General features: G+C 45.8%; 1 protein-coding gene across 5 annotated transcripts in view; it reads right to left on the bottom strand.

Moving 5' to 3' along the window:
• Positions 1-20,828, bottom strand: part of NIN (ninein) — a 135,898-nt gene that overhangs the window by 88,732 nt on the left and 26,338 nt on the right. For 3 of the 5 annotated variants that reach the window (XM_056545194.1, XM_056545196.1, XM_056545197.1), the window contains exon 1: positions 18,248-18,403. The exons of 1 other annotated variant lie outside the window; for it this stretch is intronic. The gene's annotated coding sequence lies outside the window, so the exon portion shown is untranslated. Of the gene's footprint in view, positions 1-18,247; positions 18,404-20,828 lie in introns of those variants that run through there. One more of the 5 variants, XM_056545198.1, reaches the window with a different exon arrangement.

The following is a 20,828-nucleotide window of genomic DNA, read 5'->3' as shown; positions in this document are numbered from 1 at the left end:
AAATCCAGTCTGCAGCCACCGTCAATTGCAAGTAATCTACAGTCCTAGCTTTGTCAGTCAGTCAACTCAGTCCCTGTCATCTGTCAAATCAGCGTGATCTGCATTCAATTGTCCTGTCGTACTACAAGTCCCAGCAAGCTCTTAAAAGGGGTAGTCCAGTGCTGAAAAACTTATCCCTATCCTAAGAATAGGGGATAAGTTTCAGATCGCGGGGGGTCCGACTGCTGGGGCCCCCCGCAATTTCCTGTACGGGGCCCCCGACAGCCCGTGGGAAGGTGTCATGTTGACCACCTGCACGAAGCGGCGGCCGACACGCCCCCTCAATACAAGTCTATGGCAGAGAGACGGAGCGCTGCCTTCTGCAATCTCCGACTCTGCCATTGCGATGTATTGAGGGGGCGTGTCGGCCGCCGCTTCGTGCAGGTGGTCAACATGACACCTTCCCGTGGGCTGTCAGCGCGTTCGTGGAGGTCGTGCCCCAGCTGTCGGACCCCCCACGATCTCCAACTTATCCCCTATCCTTAGGATAGGGGATACATTTTTCATCACTGGACTACCCCTTTAAGGTCTCTGCATCACTGGTCACCTCCATGGCCTCCATGACCATCTGTCTACCCTCAGTAAAGCTACTGTTGTCCGTAACTTGGTGTCGGAGTCTTTATTGCCCCCCGTGCCTAGCCCAGGATCTAGCGGTATACATTCAGGTGGTATCGAGCATAAACCACGCCCTGGCGTCACGGATACAAGGGGTTAATGCCATCTGCCCCTAGGGTAACAACATCTGAAACCCCGTTACCACATACAAGTCCCAGCATACCCGGACAGCCTTTGGCTCTGCCAGCGCGCCTCCTGAGTGGCTGCCAGCGCGCACAATGTAATTAGCGATCGCGATTAAGTCATTGTCCTAAAATAACCAAGTCTTTTGTCTAACGTCATTGTCACCGGCAAAACACACAGAAACAAGTTTGTTTTTCTATCTGGGGCTCTCTTTAGTTTGGTGAAATCTTAATGTAATAATTATTAACCAAACCGCAAACAAGAAAAAGGAGGAAAATTATGGAAATTCAAGATGCCGACCGCCCAGGCTGATCCGACGACCGGATCATCACACACGAGGGGTTTACAATGAACTGGGGTGGACGGCGCACCCCCCCCCCCCACAGAGGGAACAAGTCTTACTAGTTACAAAACATGCATATTTATCAAACCTCCTCTAGGACTATGCAAGAAGTAGAGATGAGCGAACTTACAGTAAATTTGATTCGTCATGAACTTCTCGGCTCAGCAGTTGATGATTTTAGCCTGCATAAATTAGTTCAGCTTTCAGGTGCTCCCGTGGGCTGGAAAAGGTGGATACAGTCCTAGGAAAGAGTCTCCAGCCACCGGAGCACCTGAAAGCTGAACTAATTTATGCAGGATAAAGTTATCAACTGCCGAGCCGAGAAGTACGTGACGAATCGCATTTACTGTAAGTTCGCTCCTCTCTAGCGAGAAGGTTCAGCACTTGCGCCATATTCCATAGCAGAAGCACGTAGGGGAAATAATAATGATATTGTGCGATCTGTGGCCCCTGTAGACAGAGTTTCAATGAAGACCTCCAAGCTTTACAAATTTGCCCCCTTTTCCAAAAACTATGACTAAGGGCAGTTAGACCAGAAACGCATCGGTCTCTATGTGAAAAGAGTGTGATGTATTTTTTTAAAAATGCTTTAATAAAATGTGAATGTTTTATAAAGTGAAGCTCAATCCAACTTTAAGAAAGTTTATGCCCCGTTCTAAAACATAAGCCTTACCCCCATTTTATTCTATTTTATATTATTATTTTTAATTTAATTTATTTTTTTTATGATATTCTTATATTAATTTTTTCAAATGTATTATTTCTTATTTATCATGACTAAGGGCCGTTGACAGATCAGAAATGTTTTATTTATTTTTTAAATGGTTTAATAAAAAGTGGAAGTCTTATCAAGTCAAGCTGGATCCACCTCTGCCTTTCAAAGTTCATGCCTGTTTTTAAAAGGGGTACTCCGGGGAGCTGATATGTATCCCCTATCCACATGTTAGGGAATAAGTGATAAGCATTATGTATGATTGCATTATTTATTTTGTCATCATTTCTATTGGTCCTGACATACCCCCTGCTTCTTTCATTATCCTCCCCTCCCCCCCATTTTATTCTTTTCATCTCTTTCTTTTCTCTGCCTTCTTTTTTCTTCCCTTTTTTTTTCTTTCTGCTTCTCGCCATTCCACCTCTGACACACTACATACATCCGTATCCTTTTTTCATATTGAGATCCCATAGAGTCCAATAGAGGACTGTACCGGTCACATTCTACGTACTGTAGCTTCCAGCACCTTGGGTATTGTGTGCATACGTATACGTTTATGTATATGTGTATGTATATGTGTATGTATATGTATATGTGTATGTATATGTGTATGTATATGTGTATGTGTATACAGTTAACCTCGGTTCTTTATCATAGTCCTGTTTAGCTGCACATTTGTTGTTTTCTACATAAGTGTCTGATAAGCAGCGGGGGCCCAGACAGGAGATCAGAGGAGTCGCAGTGATCGGACTCCTGAGCGTACCCAGTATGGCTAACTATTGGTGTCCTATACAGGAAACTCGCAGGGGGCCACACGGGTCAGACCCCCGCGATTAGACACTTATCGCCTAATTTGTGGGTAGGGGATATGTTTCAAAAAAGGGGCATAAACTTTCAAAAGTAATAGGTGGATCCAGCTTCACTTTGATAAAATGTGAATGACTTTCCTGTAAGGGGCCCCATAGTTAGCCATCCTGGGTACGATCGGGGGTCTAATCACTGCGACCTCCCATGATCTCCTGTTTAGGACCCCCTACTTCTCAGACACTTAGGCTGGGTTCACACTACAGAATTTCCATCTGCAATTCCATTTTGAAATTGCCGGCGGTAATTCCGCTTACTATAATGCATAGTGTAGTGAATGGGTTTCCGTTCACAAATTTACTCTTCGGGAATTTGTGAAGCGGAATTTGTGAATGGAAAATCCGCTTGGAAATTTCCACCTGAAGAATAGCGTTGCTCATTCTTCAGGCGGAAATACTTGCGGAACACATTGCCGTCTATTGGAGATAGCAGTGTCCGCGTGGTCCTAGCGCCGACTGATTCAGCCGGCGCTGGCCGCACTTGGAATCTCCGGGCGGAAATTTTCTGCCCGGAGATTCCGTAGTCTGAACCTAGCCTTAGGGGGGGGGGGGGGGGGGGGGAGATTTATCAAAACCCGTCCAGAGGATCGCTTCTTTCATTTTTAACAAGGCCTCTGCAAAATGAAAGAAGCGATCTGATTGGATGCTATGGGCAACTGGGCAACTTTTCCTTTGCACTGGTTTTGATAAGTCTCCCCCTTATTCCCTAACCCAGTGTTTCCCAACCAGGGTGCCTCCAGGTGTTGCAAAACTACAACTCCCAGCATGCCTGGACAGCCAAAGGCGTGTGGAACAAAATGTTCTGAATGCTGGGGAAGTGGAGTACCCCTTTAAATGGTTTTTCATTTTTCATTCTGAGCAACAAACATTGAGGTAACATAGGGGAAGATTTAGAACCTGTGCAGAGGAAGAGCGGTGCAGTTGCCCATAGCAACCAATCAGATCGCTTCTTTCATTTTTCAAAGGCCTCTTAAGACGCGATCTTTGCCTCTACACAGGTTTTGAAAAATCTCCCCCTATGTTTATATTTAATTTATCATTACCCAGGTATTAATTGTACAAAATATAATTAAAAAAAATAATCTACTTTGTTCACTGAAGTCCAATGTACGTAATAACCAGCTGCGATGAGCATCCGGACCGACTCCCCTCAAAATGGTTAGACATTTTTGTTTTGGACAGATATTGATAAATCCGATCCAAGGTCTCTATCCACTGACAGCAAGCCGTGATCTTGACTGAAGGAACTGAAATGCAAAGTATATTAAAAACTTCTCGTAATACAAAAGGATGGAGTTTTCCTTTCATAAGCAAAAAGAAGACCTCAAGATCAACAACACTAAAGAGAAGGATTATACCATGACCACAACAACACCCTCCTTGTTACGGTCGCCCCGGGGAGACGCAGGGAAGGTTCGTGGGAAATCTTGTGACTCGGTCACAAGAACAGAAAAAGGTCCTGAGCGATAAACACAAAGAGATTGTGCGTAACAAAGAGGAGCGGCGACTACACAAGAGATGGTTATCGTTCGAAAAATAAAAAGGTCATTTTAGAGAAAAGGAATCGTATGTAATGTAACCAATACAGCGCCCATAGTCGCTATCACTCAGCTTTTCCAGAGCCTGAATGACAATTTTTTCACAGTTACGCAATGTACAGGTAATAAGGGGATGTAGCCCCAGGAGCCTGGGAGTGATATGTAACATGAGGTGTAATGATGGTTGTCATCCAGCTTTCTTATGCACAGTCCAAAAAAATGGATTACTTGCATTGGCAAACACATTTGTGCGCGGCCCAAGGGTGCCTCACGTGCCGTGCGCTTCCAAGGGTGCCTCCCGCGCCGCGCGCTCCCAAGGGTGCCTCCCGCGCCGCGCGCTCCCAAGGGTGCCTCCCGCGCCGCGCGCTCCCAAGGGTGCCTCCCGCGCCGCGCGCTTCCAAGGGTGCCTCCCGCGCCGCGCGCTCCCAAGGGTGCCTCCCGCGCCGCGCGCTCCCAAGGGTGCCTCACACAGCCTGTACCCAGCACGCTGTATTGCATTGCATTAGTGGTGTTTGAATCAGTAGAGTAGAAGATATTGCAGGGGATCGGGGACTTCATGGTCGCTCGTATTTTTTTTTTTTAGTTCAGGCGCAAGCAGCATATTTAGTGACTTTTATGCGTCTGGATATAGACGGCGTCCCGCTCCCCTTCTATGACGTGCTCAGGAGCTAAGCGCAGGTAATAGCTGGGTGGTCCTGGCGGCTATCTGCCACCAGGACCCATCTCGAATGCCAGACATCACCGATCGCGGTGATGCCCGGCTTTAACCCCATAGACACCGAAATCAAATTTGATTGTAAAATGCAAGTAAAAATGTCCAGGCAACTCTGGGAAACTAAGTAAAAATCCCTAACCTTCCAAATTCAGGACCCGGGAAAGTGTCTACTTTCCTCCCTCACAAGCATCTAGAAAAAGTGTATGCGGTAGAGCTTTTCCCGCCACAGCAGAGCTGCGCAAAATTCATCGTCCTGCTGCACCTTCTTGATAAATAAGACGCACGCTAGTCAAATCCATCACCCAAAGAAATGTGGGAAAATAGCTCTACCGTAGACATTCATTGATAAATCTGGGCCTATGTTTTTAGGTTGTTCCCAAATCAGAACCGTACAACAGATCTACATTTTCCCCCTACTACATTACTGGACAGGTCCTTTAAGGATGGTCAGGATTTGTCCCCCCCATTACGGACCATTATAACTGTGCACTGTACACGACGCTCCGTCACGCTCCCCCCTTAGTAGTTTCGCTCCACGCATATTGGCAGATTTTATGCTCCTGATCAATTAGCGGGGCCCGAGACGACAGGCGCCGCGCACTACAAACACAAACAAGCCCCGCAGCATCAAACATTTATGGAGACGGCAATTTTCTTTGCATAAATGACATTTGCAGAGATTAGAAACCAACAGGAGGGTTCAGCAGTGAGTGACACGAGCGGAATAGAAATGAAGACATTACGGGGGTCTGCTCGGCGGGGAGGTGCCTGCCCAACTACAGACGCGCTCAGCTCCGAAGACCTGGGGGGGGGGGGGGGGGGTGGAGAGCAGGGTCTTTGTCAGCCGCACACTGTATACATGGATGGAACCGGGCCATACAGACACCTCACCTTATTGGGTGAACACATAGCCTGCACCGAATGCTCCATGTGTGTCACATAAAGGAGTCCTCCAACTATAGGATCTTATCATACAGTCCTAAATTGTACATCTCCCACCCATACATTGGGTCATATATGATAGGCCTCCTGTGTTTGGCAGAATATCCTATAGGGTAGTGTTGCCCAACCTGCCGGCTATCAGGGCATGATGAGGGTTGTAGTTTTGCAACAGCTGGAAAACCACAGGCCGGGGAACACAATGACACAAAAGCAAAAGTGCAACTTGTACACCCGGCAAAGCTGAAAGCATAGTCAAATCTCTCCCCATTGTGGGCAGTCACGTGGCCGTTCATATTGGCCGCCATTATGGGGCAGACGACAGAGATATTGGGTGGAAGATGCAGAATACTGAAGGGCGCGAGTGTCCGTGTACGGGGATAAGATCTGCACTGAGGCCTTGTGCAATATAGAGGTCCCTAGGCCTCATGCTATAGAGTGTACTGCACATCAAGAGACACACAGAGACACACAGAGACACACAGACACACAGAGACACACAGAGACACACAGAGACACACAGACAGACAGAGACACACAGACAGACAGAGACACACAGACAGACAGAGACACACAGACAGACAGAGACACACAGACACAGACAGAGACACACAGACACACAGACACAGACAGAGACACACAGACACACAGACACAGACAGAGACACACAGACACACAGACACAGACAGAGACACACAGACACAGACACAGACAGAGACACACAGACACACAGACACAGACAGAGACACACAGACACACAGACACAGAGACACACAGACACACAGACACAGACAGAGACACACAGACACACAGACACAGACAGAGACAGACAGACACACAGACACAGACAGAGACACACAGACACACAGACACAGACAGAGACACACAGACACACAGACACAGACAGAGACACACAGACACACAGACACAGACAGAGACACACAGACACAGAGACACACAGACACAGAGACACACAGACAGAGACACACAGACACACAGACACAGACAGAGACAGACACAGACAGACAGACAGACAGACAGACACAGACAGACAGACACAGACAGACAGACACAGACAGACAGACACAGACAGACAGACACAGACAGACAGACACAGACAGACAGACACAGACAGACAGACACAGACAGACAGACACAGACAGACAGACACAGACAGACAGACACAGACAGACAGACACAGACAGACAGACACAGACAGACAGACACAGACAGACAGACACAGACAGACAGACAGACAGAGACACAGACAGACAGACACAGACAGACAGACACAGACAGACAGACACAGACAGACAGACACAGAACCTCAGAGACGTCTATGGGTCATAACTCTGTACAAGTCCTGTGCAGCCTAAGAAATCTGTGTGCACAACCATCATACAGGTCAGGGATTCCCGATCAGCTGGAGACACACTGGGTTAGGTGACCATCGAAGGCATTCACCAGCTCTGGAGCTCCGATAAAGCAAGCGACAATACCCGACTATACCCCGTACATGACGATAACCTACAGTATTCAGGGTACTACAGAGTCTCCACTCCCCCCCCCCCAAAAACAATCGCTGTAAGGAAAATTATCGTCTACGTTTATAGCTAAATTATCCAAAACGTTTTCCCAACAAAGGGAAGTATTGTAAATGATTTACCCCCCTCGGCAGCAGAGGCCCAAAACAGCAAAACAAACAGCTGTGAAGAAAAAAAAAACCCGCTAATGGCAGCGAATTATACCGCCATCTCGTATGAATATTTAAAACCCTTAAGAATATGAATTGTGGATTAAAAATAAATAATCATCATCACGTGAATATTTATAGTCAATAATTGCAACCTGAGCAGAGCCGGGACGCTGCAATTAGATGTAAAATAAGAAAAAGCTTCCAGGGATGGAAAAAAAAAAATAATAATCTAATTATGGCTTACCCCGAAAATGTCAATAAAAAGGAAAATATTGTCACAACCAAATGATAAGCGGAGGACTCCCGGGGAGGCGGCAGATCATGGTGTAGAGTTACCCAGAGAGCAGAGTTGTCAGTCACCCATACACAGGCAGCGCGTTGGCACCATCTAATGCTATCTGGTGTTTCAGCAGGCGCTACCACAAGTGTCCAGTAGGAGGCGCCCTAAAAAGGCATAGGCCCTATAAATAAAGTATGAACCCCTTTGATCTACTTAAAACATGGTCAGGGAGCTGACCGGATGGCACCATGTTATGGAACTACTTTGTATAACTATTACATTCCCTATTTTAGTTTCCAAACTTATAAATTTGTTTATTTTTCAATTTTTCTAAAGAGTCAAGGAGGCAGAGCCAATATGGTTAAGTGCCACAGGTTGGCACGCCTCCTAGCTATACCTTCCAGCCCCGCTTTTATTGACATAAAGAGCCCTGTCCATTAGTTAAGAAGGTGGCTAGAGGTGAGAGGGCAATGAGGCACTTGATCAGCTAAGCTCCGCCTCCTTGACACTTGGTTGAGATATATAAAAAGGCAATTTTTTTATAACTTTGGCAACCGCCATTAGATCCAGGAATGGTAGTTTGCTTTCATACCCCTAACACACAGTGTTTCCCAACCAGTGTGCAATACAAGTTTTGGAGGCACCCCGGTTAGGAAACCGTGATCTGACAGCTATTCAGCTGATGTCCAAAAACATATACCTGATATTTAAAAGGTGTTATCCAGGGAAAAACTTTTTTATAATATATATATCAACTGGCTCCAGAAAGTTAAACAGATTTGTAAATTACCTCTATTAAAAAATCTTAATCCTTTCAGTACTTATGAGCTTCAGAAGTCGAGTTGTTCTTTTCTGTCTAAGTGCTCTCTGATGACACCTATTCTCGGGAACCGCCCAGTTTAGAAGCAAATCCCCATAGCAAACCTCTTCTACTCTGTGCAGCTCCCGAGACACGTGTCATCAGAGAGCACTTAGACAGAAAAGAACAACCTTAACTTCAGCAGCTGACAATTATTGGAAGGATTAAGATTTTTTAATAGAAGTAATTTACAAATCTGTTTAACTTTCTGATGCTAGTTGATATATCAAAAAAAAAATTTTTTTTCCTGGATAACCCCTTTAAAAAAATACATTAAAAAAATTCATAAATACTGGGGGCAATTAACTACCTACCTCCTGGGGGTTTCTACCTAATATTGAAGGGGTGAGTTGAATTCTCTACCTACTGGGGGCTTTTACCTAATAGTGGAGGGGGGGGGGGGGGGGGATTCTCTAACTAATGGGCATATCTTAATTATGAGTGTCACTAAGGGGCCTCTTTTTTTTTTCTCTCCTTAAAAAATTCTAAAAATAAATAAATAAAATAAAAACAAACAAGCAAATGTACATTTAAAAAACACACAAGCATCATTGTCTCAGTCTCTGATGCTACAAGCTGTCGTACTGTGCGCGTTGCGATCTCACCGCCAAATGACATGTATTAAGGCCAGTGAAGCGTGCCGGTGTCTGAAACACAAATAACCCAGCAAATCCATCAGTGTCGGAAATCCCTGCAATAGTGATGAGCGAGGACACAAAGCATTAGTTTACCTGTAATACATTTTATGAATCCTCCATGATATAGGACTGTGGTCTCCAACCTGCGGACCTCCAGATGTTGCAAAACTACAATTCCCAGCATGCCCGGACAGCCGTTGGCTGTCCGGGCATGCTGGGAATTGTAGTTTTGCAACATCTGGAAGTCCGCCGGTTGGAGACCACTGATATAGGAGCCCAATGGACCTAGAACATGCCCAACTGGGGGGGTAAATTACTGGAGGATTTGTAGAAACCTTATTACCTTCTTTAAAGGATGACACGCCCCCTCCCATAGACATGAATGGAGTGGGCGTGGAGTTAAGTCACACGGGGCTTGGCTGTGACGTCACGTTCACTGCCGCAGGAACCCGGCGTTTGTTTAGAACGTCTGGTTCTGTGGGAGTTCACGAGGTACCCCAGAAGCAGGACCCCTACGATCAGGCAACTTATCCCCTATGCTTTGGATAGGGGAAAAGAGGTTTGCCAGCGGAGTAACCCTTTAAAAAGGGGTATTCCAGGAAAAAAATTTTTTTTATATATCAAGTGGCTCCAGAAAGTTAAACAGATTTGTAAATTACTTCTATTAAAAAAATCTTAATTCTTTCAGTACTTATGAGCTTCTGAAGTTAAGGTTGTTCTTTTCTGTCTAACTGCTCTCTGATGACACATGTCTTGGGAAACACCCAGTTTAGAAGAGGTTTGCTATGAGGATTTTCTTCTAAACTGGGCGTTTCCCAAGACACGTGTCATCAGAGAGCACTTAGACAGAAAAGAACAACCTTAACATCAGAAGCTCATAAGTACTGAAAGGATTAAGATTTTTTAATAGAAGTAATTTACAAATCTGTTTATCTTTCGAGAACCAGTATATATATATAAGGTTTTTTTTCCTGAATAACCCCTTTAAGTCCCTTGGGAGTGGTTGTGCCAAGCCTGCAAATCGAGCAGCATTCTCTCTGGGAGTAGTATGCGATCGATATCACCCCCACGTGCCAATGGTTTAACTTTTTCCCAATACAGTGACCCCTCAACCTATGATGGCCCCGACATATGATAATTTCAACATACCATGGCCTCTCAGAGGCAGCATCAACATACAATGCTTTTGTATGTCGGGGCCATCGCATAAACGGCTATCCGGCAGCGCAGACTGCTTCAGCTACCACCGGATAGCAGTTTATGGTGCCCCGTGTGGTCCGCTGACGATCACTTACCTGTCCTTGGGGGCTCCGGCGCGTCCTCTTCGGGATCCCCTGCATCGTCGGCGCTCTCCATCGACGTCATCACTGCGCACGCCGCCCTGTCATCCATTAGGAGCGGCGTGCGTAACAACGTGATGGCGGCGACGGAGAGCGCGGATGCCGGGGAAGCAGAGGCCTTGCCGGAGCGTCGGGGACACGGCGACAGCGACATCCCGGGCAGCGGTGACGGTCTGGAGCGGCGGGGACAGTTGAGTACAACTTCCTCTAACAGTGGTCTTCAACCTGCGGACCTCCAGATGTTGCAAAACTACAACACCCAGCATGCCCGGACAGCCAATGGCTGTCCGGGCATGCTGGGTGTTGTAGTTTTGCAACATCTGGAGGTCCGCAGGTTGTAGACCACTGTCCTATACTTTACATTGCACGGATCCCTGAACATGCGATGGTTTCAACAAACGATGGTCCATTTGGAACAGATTACCATAGTATGTTGAGGGACCACTGTATTCGACCCCTTCTATGGGTTATCTGGGGGAAGTCAAATTATATCCCCAACATCCTGGTCCATGCATAATATGCTGCAATGTTTGTTTAGGATTTCACGCGTGGCAGATGAGTCTTGATCAAACGTAGCAATGATAAGTTTGGGGTTGGTGCCCGTTTCGTGCCGTTTGGGGATGAGTAAGGAGCTCTCCGCCCCCCCCGGGATACCCCTCTGCCCGGGTGGCACCTCTCAAACTTCAGAAGACCATTGGTGGCAGTGGCTTTTCTATATATACTCCTCCACAGTCCACCACAGCCGTCCTTCTGTATACAAATATCGAAAAATGACAATTTAGTCTCATGGGGTTCAAAAGTAAAATAAAAGACCAATGTTATTCACATTCAAGGATTGGATAAATTCCCTGAATGACGATACCGTCCCGTGCCACAAAATTAGAATGTAGTCAATGAATCTTGCCCATGAGGGGGTGCACTCGCTGAATTGTTCTCTGAAATCAACAAAAGCCGCCATCGCCTCCCAACAGCCCAGGGTTAGGTTTGCATATGTGGGGGCACAAGGGCTGCCCATGGCCGTCCCCCTGAGCTGGTGGAAGATTCTGCCATCAAACTAAAAAATAATTATGTGTTAAAATGTACTCCAATAAATTTTAGTACAAAATGTATTGTGGCCACAAGGAGAGTCAAAGGTGAGTCCGCACTGCCGCGCATGGATTACCGTAGGTGGTGTGAACTGGAACTAACGCCCAGAGGAACGGCGCAGCTACTCCACGGTGCTCAATCCCAAGGAAGAACCGCTACAAACATATCCAAGGAAAGGAGATGCAGGGAGGCTCTCATGGATAACGCCAATGACACTTTATTCCGGTAGGGTCACGGGTGCAACACAGGCACCCTGGTTGGGAAACACTGGTCTAAACAGTGCGCATAGAGTCACTACTTCAACCTCCTGGGCCCCAATGCCAAATGTACCATTACATTTTTAACACTTTATATGTGGCAGAAAGGCCCTTAAGGCCCAGGTGTTACTGTAACCTCTGTATTTACACCCCTGCCATATACATTAAATAAATAAAATAAAAAATAAAGAGTCAGCTAAACCTGCCAATGTAGGCAGGACTGTCCGTCTGTCTAATGACTATGGAGGGGCTCACAAATCTACCCCAACAAATCATGTCAAGGGGATAGAAGGGGCAAAGTTTGGGCCTACCATAGAAGTAATCCTAATATGGCTTTGGAAAGTAGAAGCTCCATAAATGTGTCCTTTATTACAGCGCAAAAGGAGTAACAGTATTGGAGTCCACTCATCATTACATTGCTATATATTATTTACAGGCCCCATCACCTATGTAAACTGTTGTAAAATCAGCAGCACCCAAAGACCATCAAAATGGTAAAGTATGAGACCCTTTTTTGCCCCAATGCCTAGATCAACAGTGGGAAATTATCCACCAGGACACATAGGGCAGCAGAAAACGTCGTCTACGTATCATGGACGATCTGTAGCCAGGAAAAGCTTCACCAACTCTCATCCAACAATCCACAAGGTCCAATAATCTCCAGACACCTGACAGATAATCTGTTACAGTAATTCACTTCCCTAGAGGATAGATGACATATTAAATCACCATATACATCCCCAGCCTCACACTGTATTGTGGCCTCCATACTGGCTTACTGCAATCCTATCAGTTATAAGGCTCCGGTATACATAAGAGCTCACAATCTAATCTGCTCACCGGCCGCACATACACAGCAGGGTCCGGAAACTCAGAAACCACCCACTGTTCGTATAACATACATGATAATCTATAACAATGGTTTTGAAACTACAACTCTCAGCATGCCTTCCTCTTTCAGTCTTGGACAGTGTTTCCCAACCATTGTGCCTCCAGCTGTTACAAAACTACAACTCCCAGCATGGCCAGACAGCTGACAGCAACATGGTTGTTTAAGGAAACCAGTGACTCCAAGTGCCCCACACAAGGTCCGATCACATGACTTTGCTGTTAGGGTTAATGGGATGTACAACTGGGTTAAAAAAAAAAAAATCATAGTTGACCGTATATATGGTCTGCTTTACAACACTTAGCTTTCCCATACTCCAAAAATGCACATCAGTCTAGTCAGGCCATGATATAGATACAGAGGGATAAGCTCCTGACAGGAAGTTGTGTAGTCCTCTTAGTGTGGTGTTGTCTCAGCAGCTCCTGGCTCCTCCCTCTTTCCCAACCAGAACTTGTGTAGTCCTCATTGTCAGTGTGTTTCAGTATCTCCCTCTCTCCGGACAGGAAGTTGTGTAGTCCTCTCAGTGTGGTCTTGTCTCAACAGCTCCTGGCTCCTCCCTCTCTATTGACCAGAACTTGTGTAGTCCTCATCGTCAGTGTGTTGTTTCAGCACCTCCCTCTCTCTGGACAGGAAGTTGTCAAGTCCTCTCATTGTCAGTGGCATGTTGTCTCAGCAGCTCCCTGGCTCCTCCTCCTTTTCCTAGATAACACATCACCCTCTGATGCCTCAGGAGGCACGGCTGAATTTTGTCTCCGAGCCCTAGGTCCACCCCCTGAGAGATGTCATCACCTCTGACCAGCCCCTACAGCTACATCACCATCTGCCTGTCATATACACATATACATATCTATTGGTATATTAAAAAGAATAAAATAAAAAAAAAAGTGTGGTTAAGACATGCTGCCTTGTCCTGAGCAATGCCACAGGCAGAGGAACAGACAGGGAATGAATACAGCAGACACTGCAGCCTCACTGATGGTCTGCTGTGAAACGAGATGCTCTGCAGCAGCTCTTGACAGGAAACTGGCAGGATTGCAGTAGGAGATTATCTCATCCAGTACCACATCCAATCGGAACGGAGCTGCAATACCTCACACAACCTGGTGGGGTGCTGTTTTCTGGAAGACAGCACCTCTTATGCCTGAACCCCTCTGCATTCTGTTGCTATTTTCTAGAATAGAGAGGACTGCAGGGCCCGGGGGGCATAGCAGTCACCCAGACATGTGAGAAGAGTTATCAGGGCACGTGTGCGACTGCTATCTCTGCCCCCCTCCCCTATAGCTTCACCCTGGTATGGAATGTAGGAACAAATCACTGACTTTTCAGGAAAAGTTGGATGAAAGGAATAAATAAACCAGTGTTTCCCCAAACAGGAAGCCTCTAGATATTGCAAAACTACAACTCCCAGCATGCCTGGACAGCCTCTGGCTGTCCGGGCATGCTGGGAGTTGTAGTTTAGCAAGAGTTGGGTAAACACCGGGTATAACATCAAAATCAAGGCTGTAGTACATAAGAGCAGCATCCAGGTCAGTGGGGAGAATCCTATGTGGCAGATCTGCCCTGCACAGACACACTGTCACGAAGCAGCTCCCTTAGCAACACTCCAGAGATCTAGAGCCACAACAAGACCATATGAGCAGCACAAACACTCCGCTCCCTGCCCCGGGCAGCCACACCGCAGCTTTATAGCATCGCACCGGGCTTAATTATATACAAGCCAGCAAAGCCTGCCATTGTCTGCAGCTCAGCTGAGTGTTTGCTACAATGTAACCCAAATCTACAGGAATGACAACAAACGTGTCAAAGGGATCAGCGGCGTCTCTTAAAGGGAAACACATTATGTAAACAAAACATTAAAAAAATAATAATAATAATAATTTATTTACCAAGAGATTACATAAACACAGCTGGTTAAAACTTATTTCCTGTTCAGTATTTCCCAACCAAGGTGTCTCCAGCTGTTGCAAAACTACAACTCCCAGCATGCCCGGACAGCAAACAGATAGCTGGGAGTTGTAGTTTTAACATCTGGAGGTCCACAGGTTGGTGACAACTGGTCTACAGGCTGTGCCTGGTATTAAAAGTTATCTCCTGTTCAGCGTCTCCAGCTGTTGCAAAACTACAACTCCCAGGATGCCCAGACAGCCTTTTGCTGTCCAGGCATGCTGGGAGTTTTAGTTCTGCAACAGCTGGTGGCACACTGGTTTCAAACACACAATTGCAATAGTCAAAAACGTAGATGATGCTCCAGATGGTACCTCCAGCTGTTGCAAAAACTACAACTCCCAGCATACCCAGACAGTCTTTTGTGCTGGGAGTTGTTTTGCAACAGCTGGAGGCACCCTGGTTGGGAAAACACTGTCCCAGACAAACTTCTTAAAAAGCGGGTTATCTAGAAATAGCAAAACCAAAAAGCAGATTTTTTCTCTATTGAAGTGAATGGAGACGAGATGTAATGCCACACACAACCTGAGGATAGGAGTGGTGCTGTTTTGGGAAGAAATCCGTTCCCTTTATTTAGGGTTGTGTTCACACCTGGGTTGGATTTAACGGAGCATAAACAGACACCCCGATGGGACATGTCAGACACCACTATGAGTCCTCAATGAATGAATACACAAAACTAAAATGAGGGTAGGTTCACACCAAGATTTTGCTACACAGTTTTTTGATCCGGTTTTCTAAAAAAAAAAAATAATCTTATTCAACCGCATTCACTAAAAATCAACCACATACGGTTTAAAACCGTAAACTGTTACAAATTTGTAGTCCGGTTACATACGGTTGTATACGGTTTTTATCATGAAAAATCTATATTTTCAAGTTACAGTTCTATTGAAACTCGTATTATTTCATAAAAATATTCGAATTTTGTTAAAAACCAGATAGACAAACCCGGACTGAAACGTAAACGCTTACAGTTCTCATACAGTCCTATGTTGAAATAACCGTATACGGTTAAAATACGTTTTTTTTAACCAGAGAAAAAAAAGTGGTAGGCCACGGTTTTCTATCCGGGGGGGGGGGGGGGGGGTGTAAAAAACCGTATGTTTTGAAAAATGGAGACAACCGTATACATTATGGTGCATACGGTTTTGAATGTACAGTTTTCTGTACGGTTGCACACTTTTTTTTTTTATTCTTTTTTTTTTTATTAAACCGTATGCCGAAACCATATAGCAAAATAGTGGTGTGACCCCACCCTTATGGGGAAAACACCTGCAGCTGTCAGGGCATGATGGGAGTTGTAGTTCATCTGGTTTATATTCCATTGGTTGTTAAGGAGCTTTACAAGAATCTCCTTATCCACAAGCCTGGGCAACCAGACAACCAGCCGGAGTACAAACACCTCCTGCCGGTGACAGCCGTTTCTCCCCAGGCAGTAGGGAGCTGTCAGCCGGGACATGACAGGAGCGTGCCCAGACTGATCGCGGCCCCAAACACCCAGCCAGCCCCGCCAACACAAGATGGTATCACCCATATATCACCCCCAAGGAAGAGCTGGTCAAGCATCCATATGGGATGAATTACAGCTCATCACCCAGCTTTCTCAGACTCCTGAAAGGTACAGCAGTCTGGTCATACAGCAATAGACTCTCACTCCCTATAGGTTATGGTGGGTCCTAGAAAAAGCTGTGCTCCCCTATGTAGAATATTAAGAAATTTGTTGTTTTCCTTTCAAATGTTTAATTTATTTAAATTTATTATTTATTTACAAAATAAATAAATAAAGTAACATAATGACCTAGATGACCGGCCGGCAGCCTTTATTTGTTGTCACCTAGCTTTCCCAGACTCCTAAATGGTATAGCAGCCTGGTTACCAAAGCAATGCAACACCCCCTCAAGCTAGGGACTCTATTGTCACCCAGCTTTCCAAGACTCCTGAATGCTGTAGTAGTCAAACAACATAGAATAAATACACTCCCACTCCCTATGTACTTGTTATTGTGGGAAAGCCGTATGTAAACCCCTCCCCCCCTATGGTGGACATAAAAGCTTTGTTGTCACTCAGCTTTCTAGATTTCTGAATGGCATACCAGTATGGTTACACAACAATAAACCCCACTCTCTACATCAGTGTTCTTCCAAGCGTGTGACTCCTCAGCTAGACGGTGGGAAACACTAACCTACATGTTATTGAGGAATCCCCTTAATTTGTTGTCACCCAACTTTCCCAGACTCCTAAATGCCATAGAAGTCTAACTACAAAGCAATTCACCCTGCTCTCCAAACATAGTTATTTTGGAGTGGGGGGGAGAGGGGATCCTGGAAAGCTGTGTGTCAACTTACTGCAACCCCCAGCATACTGCAGTGTTTCCCAACCAGGGTGCCTCCAGCTGTTGCAAAACTGCAACCCCCAGCATACTGCAGTGTTTCCCCAACCAGGGTGCCTCCAGCTGTTGCAAAACTGCCACCCCCAGCATACTGCAATGTTTCCCCAACCAGGGTGCCTCCAGCTGTTGCAAAACTGCAACCCCCCCAGCATACTGCAGTGTTTCCCCAACCAGGGTGCCTCCAGCTGTTGCAAAACTGCAACCCCCCCCCCCCCCCCAGCATACTGCAGTGTTTCCCCAACCAGGGTGCCTCCAGCTGTTGCAAAACTGCAACCCCCCCAGCATACTGCAGTGTTTCCCCAACCAGGTTGCCTCCAGCTGTTGCAAAACTACAACCCCCAGCATTCGGCTATCCGGGTATGCTGGGGGTTGTAGTTTTGCAACAGCTGGAGGCACGCTGGTTGGGAAACACTGTCTTACTGGTTGCCCCTTCCCAAGACAAAAGGCGGGTTATTGGTCCGAGAACCACACTGCGCAGTTAACCCTTGACATTGCTGCTCCACCAACCTTTCGGTGTAATCAGGAGTTAACCCTTTCTTTGCCACACATGCTGCTCATTTTAGGGAAGGGCGGAAACTTAAACGGGTGCCATGATGTTACCGAAGTGAAAAAAACCTCCTGGGGCAAGAACCCCAACTGATGCCCTCCATGGTGCAGTAACCAGTTCAGTGCCATCCAGTGTATCAGCCAAGGTCAGTGCCAACAGCTCTGTATTCTAGTTCTGCAATGCCCTGTGTGCCCACAGACATTTCACCATGTTCTGCACAATCTCATCAATCCCTCCTGCCATGTAAATGCCAACTCCATGCCCATTGTAAATGTCCAGGCACCGACCCCCAGGGGCACAACACAGGGCACACACCAAGCAGCCGGGCAGAGCAGACCCCCAACCAGAGCTGGAGACATCCGGAATATGGAGTCGGGTCAGAGGACAGGATGCTCCAGACCCCCAGCTTCCCCCCTTAGACCCCTCACTCACCCAATAGTCACTGTGTGTGCAGCCTCCTCATCCTGGGGGTCTCCTGGCTGGCAGCGGCACTGGTGAGGGGGCACAGGCTGAGGGAGATGCCAGCTCCCTGCTCTGTTACTGGGAGGTTTGAATGGTTTGGTACAGAAGGAAGAGGGGGGAAGGGGACGTGACGAGGCTGCGCGTCAGTTATACAGGGGCAGGCGAGTGTTTCCGGCGCCATCTACAGGCGGACGCGGTTACTACAGCACAGGAAGAGAAATTCAAATAGATACAAAAATGTAGCAATATTTATGTGTGTGTGTATATATATATATATATATATATATATATATATATATATATATATATATTTATTTATTTATTTAAAAGAATAATAATAATAATATTCACATTTTCTAATAAATGCACATTAATATGGAAAATAAGAAAATAAATAATAACACTAAATTAAATAAGGGATACAAAAGCAAAACAATAATATAATGTAACAATATCATAATAATTGTAACACTTTACTAAAATGTATTGTGGCTGTTTTTGTTAGATAAAGATAAGATTGGCTTTTTGTTTATTTCATTTATTTATTTGTGTATTTATAATATATAGCTATATTTATGTATATATATTTTTTCAATTACATTAAGTTAGGTTGTCAGGGCATGATGGGAGTTGTAGTTTTTTTCCCCTGGAGAGCGACAGGATGGATGATGATGCTGCAGCAGCTTAGGAATTGCGGTTTTATCAATAGCCGCAGGTTGGAGAGTGGTCACTGGTGTACCACCGAGGCTGCTGGGACATGATGGGAGTTGTGGTTTTTCAATAATTTTGCAGCCACAGGATGATGAATACTGCACCGGCTTAGGTTACTGTAGTTTTTCAATAGCCACAGGTTGGAGAACCATACACATGATGCAATGGACAGTCCAGATCTGTGAGATGTGTAAATGGCTGGAAGATCTGACCAATCAGAATGGGTATTCATTGGTAAAACCCCTGTATTACTCTTTACCTGTATTACTGAAGTGTATGCACTGACTGGTGTCTGGTAGCGCCCCCTACAGTACAGGAGGTATTACAAGTTCTGTACTCTTTACCTGTATTACTGAAGTGTATGCACTGACTGATGTCTGGTAGCGCCCCCTACAGTACAGGGAGGTATTACATGTTCTGTACTCTTTACCTGTATTACTGAAGTGTACGCACTGACTGGTGTCTGGTAGCGCCCCCTACAGTACAGAGAGGTATTACATGTTCTGTACTCTTTACCTATATTACTGAAGTGTATGTACTGACTGGTGTCTGGTAGCGCCCCCTACAGTACAGGGAGGTATTACATGTTTTGTACTCTTTACCTGTATTACTGAAGTGTACGCACTGACTGGTGTCTGGTAGCGCCCCCTACAGTACAGAGAGGTATTACATGTTCTGTACTCTTTACCTGTATTACTGAAGTGTATGCACTGACTGGTGTCTGGTAGCGCCCCCTACAGTACAGGGAGGTATTACATGTTCTGTGCTCTTTACCTGTATTACTGAAGTGTATGCACTGACTGATGTCTGGTAGCGCCCCCTCCAGTACAGGGAGGTATTACATGTTCTGTACTCTTTACCTGTATTACTGAAGTGTACGCACTGACTGGTGTCTGGTAGAGCCCCCACAGTACAGGGAGGTATTACATGTTCTGTACTCTTTACCTGTATCACTGAAGTGTATGCACTGATTGGTGTCTGGTAGCGCCCCCTACAGTACAGGGAGGTACAACATGTCCACCCTGGTTGAAAAAAACTGCTATATGGTCCTATTACTTGGGCACTATGTGATCCTATTATTTCGGCATGCTGGGAATTGTAGTTTTACAACAGCTGGAGGCACCCCGGTTGGAAAACCCTATCTTATACTTTCTACATTGAGGTTAGTCAGTATAGGGATTGAGGACTACAACCTCCAGCAGACAAGATCCAGGAATCCTCCTCGGCTGAGTGTATATTGGGATTGCTGAGCGGTGGGTCTCGGGGACTCGCCATTGCTGGATGTGACTTCTGGGTAATTCTGGGTTATGGATTGGGACAACTCTGAGCACTTTCTACAATATTATAGAAAATTACAGGAACTCTAATTCCTCCCTTTATTCCTATTATCACAGTCTCTCCTTTTAGAAACATACTGGGAGTTGTATTTGTGTAACAGCTGGAGGCACCCTGTTTGGGAAACACTGGAGTAAGCAATGCATTGGTATGATCCCTGGTTATTTTCTCACCACGCTTCCCAGCATTGTCTACCAGGCCAGACACTCGGTGCCCATCTGTCCTTGTATTGGCCATGAAGGGGTTAACACCAGCTGTACGGCGGGCAGCCCCTTGTCTGTCTGTGAGAGAGAAATCACAGCAGTCACAGCGAGAAAACAAAAGATGGAGCGCAAAAAATTAGACAATCTCCGGTAACCATTCGATCGGTATTTGTAGCCAAAATTAGGAGTAAAACCAACAGAAAAACTGGAAAAATTTGCACCATTTTTTGGACCCACTTTTGGTTTTAACTAAAAGTATTTAAATATATGTATGTGTGTGTGTGTGTGCTTGTGTGTGTATT

The sequence above is a fragment of the Hyla sarda genome, chromosome 11, assembly GCF_029499605.1.
Source record: "Hyla sarda isolate aHylSar1 chromosome 11, aHylSar1.hap1, whole genome shotgun sequence".
Taxonomy (NCBI): Eukaryota; Metazoa; Chordata; class Amphibia; order Anura; family Hylidae; genus Hyla; species Hyla sarda.
The sequence above is the reverse complement of the archived record's forward strand: the minus strand, read 5'-3'. Positions and strand labels throughout refer to the sequence as shown.